This window comes from Leptonychotes weddellii, chromosome 7 (assembly GCF_054177405.1).
Source record: "Leptonychotes weddellii isolate Sample4059 chromosome 7, ASM5417740v2, whole genome shotgun sequence".
NCBI classification, from domain to species: domain Eukaryota; kingdom Metazoa; phylum Chordata; class Mammalia; order Carnivora; family Phocidae; genus Leptonychotes; species Leptonychotes weddellii.
Window position 1 is genome coordinate 108,707,013 of NC_138375.1, and position 13,701 is coordinate 108,720,713.

At 43.2% G+C, this 13,701-nt stretch overlaps 1 protein-coding gene and 1 long non-coding RNA gene across 3 annotated transcripts in view; both read left to right on the forward strand.

Moving 5' to 3' along the window:
* Positions 1–13,701, forward strand: part of LOC145722726 (rho GTPase-activating protein 26-like) — a 115,372-nt gene that overhangs the window by 13,817 nt on the left and 87,854 nt on the right. The window lies entirely within an intron of this gene.
* LOC145722729 (uncharacterized) overlaps positions 13,018–13,701 on the forward strand; it is a 5,862-nt gene continuing 5,178 nt past the window's right edge. Inside the window, exon 1 of the long non-coding RNA XR_014147215.1 lies at positions 13,018–13,691. This is a non-coding gene — a long non-coding RNA (uncharacterized LOC145722729). The remainder of the gene's footprint in view (positions 13,692–13,701) is intronic.

The window sequence follows — 13,701 nt, forward strand, 5'->3', positions numbered from 1 at the left end:
TTTTTTTTAAAGATTTTTTTTATTTATTTATTTGAGACAGAGAGAATGAGAGAGAGAGAGCACATGAGAGGGGGGAGGGTCAGAGGCAGAAGCAGGCTCCCTGCCGAGCAGGGAGCCCGATGCGGGACTCGATCCAGGGACTCCAGGATCATGACCTGAGCCGAAGGCAGTCGCTTAACCAACTGAGCCACCCAGGCACCCAAGGCCATTGCATTTTAAAAAGCTAGCCAAGGAAGGGATTCCAGTATGAAGCTAATAACAACGTGGCTTTGCTAGATTGAAATTTCTGACTGACCTTAGTTTTGATTTTTAAAATTATAATCCAGTGTGTTTCAAATGATAGTCTTTTTTGCAGTCAAAGGAAGACTTTCATTTAACAAATATGGAGCCTTGTTCTGCTCTTACCATGTCCTCCAAGCCCTAGAGTCATGGTTTTTAGGGTGGCAGAAGTCATAATAAGGTGGGAGAGTGCATGGGGTGTTGAAGACCAGCAGGGAGGCCAGTATGGCTGGAGAACAGTGATCACAAATGAACAGGGAGTGAGTCCAGGAACTAGGCCATGGTCTGAGTCCCAGAAAGGACTTGGTGTTTCATTCTAAGTGTGATGGAAGCCATGGGAGGTTGTGATGTGATCTTGCTTTTGTGTTTTTGAAAGATCCTTGGGCTGCTGTGGATAGATACAGTGGGGCAAGAATGGAGGTAAGGAGACCAGTTAGGAGCTGTTGTGATGGGAGGTAAGAGGTAGTGACAGCTTGGGCTAGAGTGACAGCACTGGAGATGGTGGTATTTTGAAGTAGAGCCCACAGGATTTGCTGTTTAATAGGATTTAGGCTCTGAGAGAAAAGAGTGAAGTCAAGAATGATTCAAATGTTTTGGCTAGAGCAGTTATGTGAATGATGGTGCTATTTTCTGAAATGAAGAGGACTTGGGGATGATGAGGTTTGGGGGGGAAATTAACAATATGAATGAATGAATGACCTAAGCTTATAGTGTAAAGATGTAAAAAAGTACAGTTTGTTCATGAATACATTCTCTTCAGAGCATCAAAGAGTATGGAAATATACAGAGTAAAGAACCCACTTTCCTGACTTAACCAACTGCCAACTTTTTTCTTGTTTTTTTTCTGTGCATATTTGGTTTTTTCTTCATAAATGGGATTATACTATATGAATTATTCTCTGTCTTGGTTTTCTGATTAATACTGTGACTTAGAGCTCTTCCATGTCAGTACCTGTACATAGTACATTCTTTTCTCCTTCCTTCCTTCCTTCCTTCCTTCCTTCCTTCCTTTTGTTAAAGTAGGCTCTACACCCAACATGGGGCTTGAACTCACGACCCTGAGATCAAGAGTCACATGCTCTACCAACTGAGCCAGCCAGGCGCCCCATAGTACATTCTTTTTAATGACTGCAGAGAGTTCTGCTGTGTGGATATACCATAGCTTATTTACCTACTCTCCTCTTGAAAGACATTTGGATTGTCTCAGTTTTTCACTATTAGAGAAAGTGCTGCGGGGATGATTTGCACACCTACCTTTGTGTGTAGGTTCTAGTATTTCCATGTGAGAACAGATTCCTAGGATTCTTAAATATTCCTGGAAGTTTCCTCGATATGGAATTGTTGCCAACCTCCAAGTTTTACAGTCTCTTTGACATCTATTGTTTAGGTCCTTTGCATCCATCCATGTGGCCAGTTTATGTTTGTCTTGTGCTCTCTTGAGTGTGTTAGATTATGTTTCTGAAGCTTCACCTTTTGCTTAAATTGGGAGCATCCTTAACAGAACAGGCCCATGGGGTGCCTGGGTGGCTCAGTCGGTTAAGTGTCCGCCTTTGGCTCAGGTCATAATCCCAGGGTCCTGGGATCGAGCCCCGTGTCGGGCTCTCTGCTCATGAGGGAGCCTGCTTCTCCCTCTCCCTCTGCCTGCTGCTCTCCCTGCTTGTGTTCTCTCTCTCTCTCTGCCAAATAAACAAATAAAATCTTAAAAAAAAAAAATAGAAAAAAATAGCCTGAGGCAGTGCCTTTATATTAGGCACTGACATGGATTCTACAAGAACCATGACATGGGGGAAAAAATCGTGTGTGTGTGAGAGAGAGAGAGAGAGAGAGAGAGAAAGAGAGGGATTGGAAGAGAGAGACAGAGATTACAATTAATTGGCTGTGTCCTAATTAGCTTTGGACCTGTCCAGTATGTTTTCTGAGCTCTAGGTTCTTAGGGATAAAATGGGAGTTGGGATGGGGCTTTGCCTGTATTTAATAGGCTAGTCCAAGCTCAAATATCAGGGACCAAGAAGGAACTCACATTTGCTAGGGTGAGAAAAACAGCATTAGTGGCCAGAGGAATGTTTACAAATTTGAGTCACTGGGATTTACACATTTCTGTAGACACCCAGAGTGGAGAAATAGAGGAAATATTGAGGAAAGCAGCTTGGCAGCGTGGGCCAGAAGCTGTCACGGTGTGTTTACATCTGGCTCATTTCACCTTGGTTGGAAGGCACAGAATGCTTCAGAGGGTGAGCTTGGAGGCTGGGCAGTTGCCTACTATATTTAGAAAAAGGAGATTCCTGAGGTTAGAGTGGTCTCTGTGTGTGTGCATTTTCTTTGCCAGATGGACAAAGGTTTTAGGGGCTTGGGAATTCTGGACCAATCCTTGTTAACTAGCTGGCTTCTCTGGGCCAAGCCAGTAGCTGCACTTTGACTCCTGTTGCTGCCACAAAAGAAAAGCCAAAATAAACCCCATTTTACATGGTTTGTAAAGACATTACAGGTAGATTTCAAAGCTCCAATGATCTTGCTATCAGATGTGCTCTTACGTTTACTCTAGGCTAATTTGAACACTTTGAAATCTATGAACTGGCTCTTTCTGTGAGACTTGAGATAGATTTCCAGGCAGATTGAGTTAGCCTGAGGCAGTTTCTGTGCCATGGAGACTGTCTGTCAAGCACATAGAACTAAAACCTTAACAGAGTCTTGACGGAGTGTGTCATTATTGCACTTTGGGTCAGGTGTAGAAAATGATTATTAGTTGAGCAAATAAACTAAAATTAGAAAGGCATTTTTACTTTAATTCATACCTATATTCTTTTAAAAACGTTTATATAAGTAGGTAGTACCTTTACATGGTACATAGTTCAAAAGGGGGTGAAAAGGAATGCGAGTGTCCCTCCAATTCCTCCTGCCTCCTGATCCCAGGTTCTTGTACTGGAGGCAACATTTTGCCGTTTCTTGTGAATTTTTCAGATAAAATTTATGCACGTGCCAGCAAATACATATTTATATATTTTTCGGTAGCCTGCCATATGCACTGTTTTGCATAGATTTGCATATTGCGCAGTTTTAATGTATTTTAGATCTTATTGTACATTGGTACATATAGAGCTACTCATTTTTAACATTCCATTGTACTCCATTGAATGGATATGACATAGTTCATTTAACTAGTCCCCTAATAATAGATGTTTGGATGATTTCCAGCCTTTTACTATTGCCAGAACATCTTGGTACCTGTCATGGGCACTTGTGAGTGAGTAGATCTGTAGGACGAATCCTAGAAATGGAGCTGCTGGGCCAAAGGATATGTACTAGTTTTTATTTTGATAAATATCCCACAGGAGTGTTTTTGGAAAGTTCTGAGTCAAGTGAAATTTATAAATCATGATTTTAGTGTAGGAAGGAAACTCACTATTTTATTACTGAGTAGCCTCTGTAATTAAACAATGCTGAGAGTTTTCTCCATTTCTTACTCCCCAGTCCGTACATAGTGTTGATTCTGGGATTAAAAGCCACAACAAAATCTTTCCCTAAAATGAGACATAGCTGTAACTAGGAATCTCTTGAATGTAGGGCCCCAGAGAACTTGTTTGCATTACTAGTGAGGTTGCCATTGAATTTTTATCTTTGCACAGCATGTGCATCATTCAGGAAGTTTGGCAGGTGTTAAAAGAGGGCAGTCGCCTGCCTTTGGTGACTGATGATCACAACGACTTTGGGCCAGAAGGCATGCCTTGTCTGTCAGCAAAGCTTTTCTGGGCAATGGAATTTCTGGGGAGTGGTGAGGGAACAGGGTGTTTTATCTGACGTCTCTCTTGCCGTTGCCTCTCCCACCACGCTTAGCACTTTACTCAGTGGAGGGTAGGATAGTGCCACCTGCCCCGTGTGGTCTCTACTTCACTGCCTGTGACAGCTCATGTTGGGATGGAAGGTTCCTAGTGGCAGGGTTTCTGGGACAGGGTGGGCACAGTCACTGTCTTCCAGGAGCTCAGCATCTTGAAGCAGGGGAAGCACAGATGGTCCACAGTACAATTACAAGTTTAAAAGCATCGTGGAGGAAGGAACAGAACTCTGGGAAAGGCAGGTGAAGGCTTATCAAGTCCAGGGAGGCAGTGTTCCTAATAAGTCATTTAAAGCCACCTCTGTTAGTTTTGCCCCACCTTTACTACTGTTTATTTACTTTGAAAAGGTCTCCTTGTTAAAAAGTACATTCATTTCAAAAGGGAACTTTACAGCATTCTGAAATTACAGGTTTATGTAATTAGCAGTATTTTTTTCTAAAATATGTTCGCATAGCCACTATAGCATAATCATTAAATTGAAAATTATTTGTCATTGTATCACCTAAAATACTCCCATATTGTACCAGTGATTTGAGCTTTAATCTGCTTAATACCGTCCCAAGGCAGAAATGTGTGAGAAAATGGATACCATCCGGTCATGGTGCCTGGAAGGAAGGGGAGGGGAAGTAAGGATATGTTTCTCAGACTAGGTACAGGTGTCGGGGGAGGTGGTAGTGTACCAGGTAGTGTACCAGTGTACCGTATACAAAGCAAGTGACAAGGAGTACACTTTGCTGAAAATCTGGCTCACTCGATGGAATCATTATTTGAATATTTATACAGACACTGATAGATTATAGGGGAGAATGCAAGATTCCATGGCGTTTTTCTGAGGAGACATGCTGGTGTGGGCGAAGAGAACATGTAGTCAACAGCAGACCGAGAAGGGAGGAGGCCAGGGTGTCTCCAGTTTCTATCTTAGGTCTTGGGGGTATGGTTGAACTCTGTACCACAGGAGAAATGTGGTGTCTGATAGGGGATACGGGGCTAAGTAAGGTTTGTCCTTGCTGAGTTGTTCCATGGAATATATAGGTGGAGGCACCTACAAGGCGGTGGGGAAGCACAGGTCTGATGTTCTGGAAAGAGATGTCAGGTTACTGGTGTAGGTTTGCCTCTCACCAGGTGCTATTAGAAACCCAGGCAATGGTTCTCAGCCTTAGGTGCGCATTGAAATCATCTGAGGAGCTGGGACTCATCCCAGGAGATTCTGATATAATTTGTCTGGGTTGCAATGTGAGCATGGGGAATTTTTTTTTTTAAAAGATTTATTTATTTATTTATTTGAGAGAGAGAGAGGGAGGGAAGGAGAGAGTGCACAAGTTGGGGGAGGAGCGGAGGGAGAGAATCTTCAAGCAGACTCTGCACTGAGCGCTGAGTCTGATGCAGTGCTCAGTCTTATGACCCTGAGATGGAGACCTGAGTTGAAACCAAGAGTCAGACGCTTAACTGATTGAGCCACCCAGGTACCCCGAGTCTGGGGAATTTTGAAAGCTTTCCTGGAGATTCTGATGTGCAACAAAGGTGGAGAACCACTGGCTTGGAGAGGGAGAAGAGACTGAAGGCCAAAATTAAGGAGAATAGCAACATTCAGCAGAACAGGTGGGCAGAAGAGGGTGGGAGAGACTTTTACTCTGATGACAAGGTGTTTCATTTTGGATACTTTGGGTGAGGGCTTGCCCAGAGTCCTTTGGATTTGACATTGGAAGTGAAACTGGAGAAACCTAAGTACAAGAGCGATAAATATCCACCTTATAATCTTGTGAGGAATAAACGAGATAATTGTAGGCATTGTGTTTAGCAGAGTAAGCAGGCACATGGTAAGTGCCCTGTAATTGGAACGTGCTGTTATGGACATTTCTTGTAGGTTGTCCTTGTTCTAAGGTGGTGGTTCTTAAACATGAATGTGTGTAAGAATTCCCATAACTGAGAATTCCTAGTCTCCCCCAAGGAGATTGTTTTATATATGCTCTAGGGTGAGGTCTCGAAATCTGCATTCCTTGCAAAGCCCCCAGGTTATTTGCATGAGGGGGTCCTTGGAATTGGCTGGAAGAGATTTTATATAAACTTCTCTCAAATCCTCTGTCCCCCTTTAATGCACAAAGCTGTGCCACCTAGCCTCATGCTGGGACCTCTCAGGTTTCTGGAAGGAGTCATTACGATAGGTCGAGGAATGGTTTGAAAGGGTACAAGTTCTAACGACTTCAGAACATCTCAGCTTGTGGCTCCATGCCTGGGATCTAGTTGTTCCATGAGCTTGGCCTGTGAGTCTGGACCCTTCTGTAGCACTGGGGGGGTGGGAGGGGCGGGGAAGCTCCTGAAAGGAAACGTTATGTTCACGAGCAATCACAGGGCAAACTTTTTTCCCACAGTGAGTCTTGGGTGCTCTTGTCAGGGTTAAAGTCATTTGGGGTCAGAGCCTGTAATTATGTTGCACATTTTTTTCTTCAAAAACATTCAGGAAGCATAATGAGCTGGCTGAGCTGTTGCACAGCTCCAGGGGACTCAGTGTCTGGGGGAGATTAGGAGGGAGACTGGCTTGAGGGCTCTGGGGGAGGAGGGTGAGGTGCAAACTCAGAGACCTGATCTGGCCTCCTCCTGGCTCGAAGGTGCCCTGGGGCAACTCATTTCTGGCCACAGCTTCCTCCTTATCTGTGTTCCTATCTTAGCTGGTTCTCCGCAGTCTGAGGGGGCTGGGTGACAGAGTACACCACAGATGCTGCTGGTGAGACCCCTGGGTGTCACTGGGAGGAGCTCAGTGCTGCTTTCCCCCTGTTGTTTGCTTCTTAAGAAGTCCTATGGGCTGCTTTTCCACGGGCAGGGCTTTCTTGCATTTGCATCTGACTAATGCATTGAGATGTTTGACATACATCCTACGCTGGGCTGCTTATCCAGCAGATCACCAGCCTCACAACTGCCTCTGTGGGCAATATGGAGGCCAGGCAGGCGCTGGGGATGGATGCCTCCACACCTGCAGCCTTGCCCTGTCCCTGCTGTGGCCCGCTGCCTCTGGCCTACGGGCCAGGCCTTGGAGGCTACAGACAGCCTTGCCTGCCGAGGTCTCCGGACCCTCTGACCGAAGCCGCCTTGAGCTCAGCATGCAAGGTCAGCGAGCTACCATGTTGCCAGCTCCATTTAGAGCAACAAGATGGTTCTCTCTCTGGAAAGAAATCCTGTTTCCTCTTTACATAGCCAGCATGCTTGTAATCGTTCCTCAGCAGGGAAGCTCTGCTCCATTGCATAGAAAATTGGAGTGGAACCGAGAGCTTTTGGCCTTATTGTCTTTTGGGATGTGACTTTGGCTTGCTTTTCATCTCCCCCAGCTCATCTGGCCAGCATAACTTCACACTGTACTGCAGTGAAAAGACAACAGGGCTTGGGGTTTGTGCTTGGAGCAGCGCAGAGTCCAAGCATGAAGATGATCACCAACTGAAGATAACTTGAAATGGGCTTGTTTTCATAAGTCTGCGTTCAGAATGTTGGGATTTAATCTCCCCCGTCCCCTTGAATCTGGAGAACTGAGTCTCTTTCAGAAAGAAGAATGAAATGTTTTTTGATGGTTATCTGAAATGAGAAACTTGTGAAATGTTAAGCGGGAGAAGGATGAGTCATGTCTCTTAATGTGACACCTCAAGCAGTCATATTACCGAGCTCCCCAAATGTGCCAGCATGGGGTTAGGCAGTGGGGGGTGGAGACCTTGGAGGTCCTTTCTTAGGGTTTTTTAAAATAGTTTTGTTGAGATGTAATTCACATGCCACACATTTCACTTATTTACAGTGTACAGTTCATGGCTTTTAGTATATTCACAGAATTTTTCATCCATCTCCACAATTAATTTTCGAACATTTCATCATCCCCCTCAAAGAAACTGTGCACTCCTTAGCCATTATCCCCCATTCTTCCCATCCCCCTAGCCCTAGGCAGCCACTTCTTTAGGATTTTAAAGTGTGGTGCTATCCTGTCAACTTTGTTTCTTGATCTTGTTAAGCCACATATCCTTTTCCTTTGGTGTATCCAGACAATTTGCAGATCCCAGGAATGTTGCAATTTCAATGCCAGGATGTTTGGATCTGGCACTCAGTTTCTCTGTATTCTCCTTCAGACAGATTTGCTAGTGCAGCAGGGCTAACGAGTGCATGCAGGTCTCTGGTTTAGGACTTTTATCATGTCTCTCTCTCGGTTCTTATCTTGCTTTGGAGACAGCAGTTTCTTGGTGAGAGCGGGAAGGAAGAACCCAACATCCAGTAGTAGGTAGGTGCACTGTTTTGAGCAGAAGAGAGGAACTTTTGTACTTATAGAAGAGAAAATTCCAATAATATTCTAATTTAGATAGTTGCATTTGGAGGGTTTATCCCTTTATCAGCTTTATCAATTTTTGGAGCTTAAGTAAGTTTCTTATGTGCTGAAATGATGATGGTTTGGGGTGTTGAAGCTTTTGACATGAAAGTCCTTCTTAGTTACCAAAGACCTTGTATTGTTCTAAGAAATTTCAGCCCAAATGTAGATAACTTGTTCTTCACCATCTCTGTTTTCTCTTTCTCTCATTTGCTTCCTTCCTTTTCATTTCCCTTCACTTTCTCCCTCTCATTCTTTGACTGCCTGCCCTTTCCCCACCCCAAGATGGCCTTGCCAAAGGGCAAAGAGGTGACTGATCTCCCATCTCTAGGTTATGGGAAAAATGAAGTCTTTTGTAAATGGGAATGATCTGAACATGATTTGTGGAGTTTGGGGATTAAAGCTAGAGATCACCAGATTTAGGGTGATTGTGAATCTCTAGAACCAGGAAGAAGTGTGGGCTGGGAGTGGTCCCAACACTGTCTGGGGTCTCGTTTCCTTTTACACGTCCTGTGTTAGGTTTCAGAGGTAAAAGGACAAGCTCAGAGCCAGGGTGGGTACAGAATGTCCTATTCACTGGTTGACAGCCGCATTAACAGGGAGCATTTTAGGTGCTTATTTTCTGCTTCTCTAATGGGACCTGATACAAGCCTCAAGTTCCCTTTTTTATCATTGGGGTAGAGGGTGCTATTAAAAATGTCTTTAACGAAGTAGGTCAGTGATTTATATTTCAAGAAGATAAATTTGGGGACACTGAATGAGAGCATGTTATTTGGGTTAGTTGAACAGCTCCAGATATAATTATGTATTTATAATGCCAATTAGGGACCTAGAAACCTATTTGGGATAGGTCAGAGAACTGGGTGTGATATCTGAGTCTTTGTAGGAATTCCATCTAGAATCTCCAGAATAATATATTTTGGACAAATTTCGGTGAGACCTGGATAACATGATTTATTACATCTCCCTCCACTGAGCTGCCATTTCTTAGTTCACAAAGTCATTAACAGCAAAATATCAGGGTGCTCCTCTATCTTCTTCTGAGGCATGTATTTCCTAGTCTTTCTGGTGACATAGGCTAGTCATTTAAAAGAAAAAAAAGTCAAGCAATCCAAGGTCAGACTTTTTTTTTCTTATTATATAGGTAATACATGCTATCCAGCAAAAATTTAGAAATTACAGATGAGGAAAGAAAGAAAATGCAAATTACACCAATAGTGCTGATTAGAGATACTCATTTTGGTGTTATAACCTGTTCTACTCAGTAGGTCATGATCATCTTTCCGTATCATTAACTGCTTTCTAAGATTGTTTTTAGTGGCTACGTAATGTTCCAGGGGTGCTGTGTCAAGACTTAACTGAACTAATGACTTACTTTTGGACATTCTGGTGTTTCTCTCTCTTTTTTTGTTTTCATGATTGTTGACTAGTCTGTAATCGTTGTCCTTATAGATGTGCCATAATTATTTCCATAAGATAAATTTACATCGGCGGCTCTTATGTTTCTTTCCATATCTTTAAGAGGTAGCTCCCATCTTTCTGCTTGCTCACCTCTTTCTCCTGCTGGTGGAGCAGAACCCTGGGGACAAAGAGTAGACATCTTCTTCAAGTGCCACAGAATGAAGAGTCCCATATGTTGAAAGCATGATGTTAAATTTATTTGAACCACAATAATAGTAATAGTAGAGCTACCACCATTTAACTGTTTATTGTGTGTCAGACCCTTTTGTTATGTGTTTTACAAACTTGATTTCATTGAACCTTCACAACAGTCTCATGAGGTATATAATACTGTCCCCATTTGCAGACCAGAACACTGAGGCATGGAAAGTGAAATGAACTCAGACAACTAAAAAATGTTGCAGCTAGGATTGGAACATTGGTCCATTGCCAGCCCTTTTACTCTTAACTGGTGCTAAACTGCTGACTATGGAATATGAGCCTCATCCCTTAAATCTTCTGTTTCCTCATTTATGAAATGGGAATATTAGTGCTCAGTTGATAGCATCTTCTGGGTTAAAAGAGGTAGTGTGAAAAGCACCTGGCACAAAATCACAGCAGCCACCTTTGGTAAGATAGGACCCATACAGAAATTTAAAAAATTGTCTTTGTGCTGTCTCTGCATAGAGTCTCTGGCTTTCTCACTGGAGGTAAAATATATTAGCAATTATCTCTAGAAATTAGACTGAGTCTTGTACTCTGGCCAGTATTATATTGACTTTAATCCAGATGTCTTGGTTTTAAACATGTCAATCACAACATTTCGTAGCTTCTTCAGGACTGTCTGGGAAGCTGGCTTGTCAAAGGCCATAAAGAAAGTAACCCATCCTTGGGCGCCTGGGTGGCTCAGTTGGTTAAGCGACTGCCTTCGGCTCAGGTCATGATCCTGGAGTCCTGGGATCCAGTCCCACGTCGGGCTCCCTGATCAGCAGGGAGTCTGCTTCTCTCTCTGACCCTCCCCCCTCTCATGCTCTCTATCTCATTCTCTCTCTCAAATAAATAAATAAAATCTTTAAAAAAAAAAAAAAAAGTAACCCATCCCATGGGGACCCCTCCCATCCCAACCCCAGCCTCACCACCCAGAGGTGCACACCATCAGTTTCTTGAGCAGGCACCTAACTTCTAACAGGGAATTCTTCCTTGACTCTAACATAAGTACCTCTTGTAGTACTGTTTATATAAAAGTTGTCTTTTATATAAAAGTTGGTGTGAAGTGGAGGATGGTGAGCTCCATCCTCTGGTCATGAATTAGCCCTGTTCCCTTCTCTCATGGTTTTGTTGTGCCCACCTCACTACATCATTGGTGCCTCTCAGCAAACTTGAACACTTGGCCAGTTCTGAGGAAAACAATAGCATGAGCATCCTGAGAACATATCTAGGCTGGGTTATCATGGGATTCCAGACAAGGGAACTCTTCTTTCTCCTTATGTCTGCTGAATTTCTGATGTCATTTTAGTCCTAACAACCCAGGAGAAGCCAGCTGCCCTAGAAAAGAATCCAGGGTTGGGGACCAGTAGGATATTTGTTTCTTTTGAGTAGCAGTACAGATACAGTCTTGACTTCATTAGCTCGGTCAACAAATATTTAGTGGACACCATCTATGTACTAGGGCATTGTTGTGGGTACTGGGAGCATAGCTCTGAACAACTCAAAGTTCTGACTCTTGTTTAATTTGTCTGCCCTCTAAAATATAAACTGCACAAGTAAACAAACTAACAGGATACTTTTAGATAAAAGCGCCAGGATGGACATAAAATGAGATTGACAGTGATGGATAGTGGAGGGTGGAAGTAAGTGTACATTATGTCATCAGAGAATGCTTCTCTGAGGTGCTGAATGATCTTATATTCTGGGCCAACACTCGGTGACCATGGTTTTTGAAAATTGTAAGCTATCACCTGATGGAGAGACTCTGCTGGATCATATTTTTTCCTTTCTGTTTTCATAGGCAGAACATTTTTTACTCACTGTAGTCATGACCACCCAGAACCTTAGTGAGCTTGGTGAGATAGAATCTATCCCCATATGGCAGGCAGACTGAGGTTTTAAAAAACATGAACCTTATCAAGTCACTCTTATCCCAAATTTCCCAGTGGCTTCCCATGTCATTCAGAATATAATTTTTTTTAAAAGATTTTATTTTATTTATTTGAGAGAGAGAGCGAGAGAGAGAGCGCACACACGAGCGGGGGGCGGGGGGGAGGGTCAGAGGGAGAAGCACACTCCCCGCTGAGCAGGGAGCCTGATGTGGGGCTCAGTCCCAGGACCCTGAGATCATGACCTGATCCAAAGGCAGATGCTTAACTAACTGAGCCACCCAGGCGCCCCATCATTCAGAATATAATTTTAACTCATTAACCATGGCTTATGTATGGTCAGGCTTCTGCCTACTTGTCAGTCTCCTCTTTGACTGTTGTCCTTCTCCCTCTCTGTGCTTAAGCTTCGCTGGTCTCAAATTCCTCTTACACACTGAGCACTTTCCAGCCATAGGATTTTCCATTGCTGTTCTTTTGGGGTGTCTTTGCTTCAGATCTTTATGTATCGATGTGGTTATCTGCTTCTTCTCATCCTTCAGGTCCCCTCAGAGAAGTCCTTTGACCACCTAAAGGACCCATCTAATGTCTTAAGTAGCAGCCATCCCTTCCTTCCCTGCTTTATATCATCACCTGTTTTAGTTTTAGTTGTCATAGTACTTTGTACCCTCTGAATTCCCTGGTGCAAGTTGAGTAAATGATATCAAATGTGCCTTCAAAGAGTCCAGCTTGACCACTTGACTTTGTGTTCTCAAAGCTCCTCTGAGTGTTCATAGCCTCAAGCATCCCTTGGCTCTCTTCAGATTTTATTTTGTTTTAAAGATTTCACTTTGGGGGGCGCCTGGGTGGCTCAGTTGGTTAAGCGACTGCCTTCGGCTCAGGTCATGATCCCGGAGTCCTGGGATCGAGTCCCGCATCGGGCTCCCGGCTCGGCGGGGAGCCTGCTTCTCCCTCTGACCCTATCCCCTCTCATGCTGTTTCTCTCTCTCTCTCTCAAATAAGTAAATAAATAAATAAAATCTTAAAAAAAAAAAAAAAAGATTTCACTTTGGGCAGATCATGTGTGACTGCTCTAATTGGATAGTGACCCAGTCTTCCTTTTGGGTAGCTCAAGAAAGGGGGTTAAAAAAAAGCATCAGAACTAAGAGTTGATTAATGCTGTCACCAGCCTCCTTCTTGCTTCCCATCCTTCTGTCTTTGCTCATTTTGTTGGATCTCTTTCTCTATCTCTTTACTTTCTCGAATGGAAGAAAGGGAAGAAAAACCTAATGTTTCCAAATCTCTGTCGTAAGTAGCACCAAGCAGGAGGTTCCCCATCTCCTTGGCTTGGCTAGTTAACCTGCTATGAATTGATTCCTTTCCTTATCTTCACACCTAGAAGAAATGGACTTACAGCTCTTAAATCAACGAGGCTATTTGCTTATTTTTTTTTTCTTTAAAAAGAGAGATTTTGAATATTAGAGTATGTATTCTCCATACTCTCTCATTTAAAGGTGTTAAGTTTCAGTAACTATTTTAGCGACAGTGGTATGAGTGGGGAGGTACCCATTGTAAGCCTCATAATTAATTACAACAGACTTATTTTTCATTTTCCTTTAAAAAGATTAAAAACAATTCTTCCACTTTTGTTCACATTATAGGCCTCTGTGTACTGTTTGCTGACAGCCTGTTCGTCCTGGAACCACATCTCTTGTTTTTCCAGTGGATATCCCCGAGGCATAATTTC